Raw genomic sequence first — 1,998 nt, 5'->3', positions numbered from 1 at the left:
GGTAGGATGATGAAGGATTCAAGGTCATCCTCATGTACATATTGAGTTTGAGACCAGCCTAGGCTACATGAGGCCTCTTCTCAAAACAACAGCATAAAAAAAAACACAAACAAAAACAAATAGAGACAGGGAGATAGCTCAGTGCGTAATAACATTTTCTTTGTAAACATGAGGACCTGAGTTCAAATCCCCAGAACCCAGGTAAAAAAAAACTGGCTATAGTTGCATAGACCTGAAACCCCTGTGCTGTTGGGTATAGAAACAGGAGGGTCACTAGGACTTGCTTTGTGCAAGTTTAGTTCCAGTTTCAGTTAGAGGGTGGTCAAAGAGGACACCCAACATCCTGTTCTGGACTTCGTACATATGCACAAGTATTAACCTTCCCACATGCTCATATATCACACAACATACTCCATGTATACATTCACACTTCCTGTGGCATTTCTAAGCCACACTACAGTTATGCTTTAATAAAGAATAGTCTGACTCTTAGCATCCAAGTTTTTCACAAATAGGACTTTTTATTTGTCACTGTTAAAAAATCTGAATGTTAAACAGATACTTGGACTGGTGGTTCATATCCATCAGCTTACCCAGCTTTAGCTCACATCTCATCACCAGTAGCTTTTCCAGATCCACCATCTTCACCATGAAGCTCCATGGGTTTTCCCAGTTCAAACTTGGGCTTCTTTTTACTTCTTTAATGAAGATATCGTACAGAGGATAAATAGACTGGCAAACCTTTTTATGTATTTCCCAATTCTGTCTGGATTCAGTATATTAACCACGTCTTTCAAGGCATTTGTCCACACTTTTCGGGTCATGATTCTCATCTTCTGGATCTGGTGGACCAGCTGGTCCCATATAGGAAGTCTTTCACATCTGGTTGTTTTGTTTTTTAGTAAAACCAACACAGAATAAATGAAGCAAGTAACCAACCAGTTGTCCTGACATCAACATGAGCTTCAATCATGGGTTACTATTTTTTTTTTACATTTTGAAATAATTTTACAAAATGAAATACATTTTGTCCTGGGTAAGATCCATGCCAAGGAAGTTAGACACTTTTTGCTCTGAATGTTCTCAGTAATGAGCTTGAATTTTCCAAATGCAGCTTCATCATTCTATAAATCAGCAAGGCTCACTTCAAAAACATGGCCCTTGAGACTATCAGATGTAATTTTGGTTCCTTTGGTCCCTGTCACTATTTCTAATATTGGACAGAGTGTCTTTCATGTCATACCCATCTTTCCTAGAAAATGGATCAACAACTTCGTGGCTTCCTTCTTGCTGTCGTTCATGAGGCACTTGTTCCTGCTCCCTGCCATGGTACTTCTCTGAGGGCCAAAAGGGCTCAGCATCCAGTATAAGGCCAAGAGCAGGTCTACTGCTAAGAACCCATTCCTTCGGATTTCTCTTGGAACTGCTCTCTGACAAGGGCTTTACTCGTTCTTTATTGAAACCATATCTCCATCACAAAACAGGGATGTAGAAGTCAGATCCACTCTTATCAGAGAAGAATTTTGCCCTTTGATCCCTGGACCTTCAATACTACACACACAACTACAAATGTTCTCAATTTCTCTCATTGATTGCCATGAGAAAAGCAAGTTTGCAGTGGTATGATGCACAAAAACACACATATGCACATTCATACAGTATCTTGGGTGGAGGGCAAGGACGATTCCTGAGGGATTAAGGACATATGATCAGGTCACAAGAGAAACACATGGCCCAGTGAGCTTGTTTACATTATAAGCTCAAGTCAAGGAAAGTCATTCTCACAACAGGCACATACACAAGCACAAAACAAACAAAAACGCAATTCTTAACACTTCCACTCATAAACCAGCTAAGTCCAGATAACTTGGTCATTCTAGAAGCTGTTTCTAGCATTCCTTGCACTCATTGACTCTGAAGAGAACAGGTGGATATGATTAAGTCTGTAAGTGTTCATCATAGATACTTAATTGATGATATGTGGAAATTTCCCCTCTG

General features: G+C 39.8%; 1 pseudogene; it reads right to left on the bottom strand.

Moving 5' to 3' along the window:
- Positions 1-550: 550 nt before the first annotated feature.
- On the bottom strand, positions 551-1,328 carry LOC103727777 (annotated as a pseudogene).
- Between the last annotated feature and the right edge of the window lie 670 nt (positions 1,329-1,998).

This window comes from Nannospalax galili, unplaced genomic scaffold (assembly GCF_000622305.1).
Source record: "Nannospalax galili isolate Female #2095 unplaced genomic scaffold, S.galili_v1.0 scaffold127, whole genome shotgun sequence".
Classification (NCBI taxonomy): Eukaryota; Metazoa; Chordata; class Mammalia; order Rodentia; family Spalacidae; genus Nannospalax; species Nannospalax galili.
Note: the sequence above shows the minus strand (reverse complement) of the source record. Positions and strands in the feature narration are given on the sequence as shown.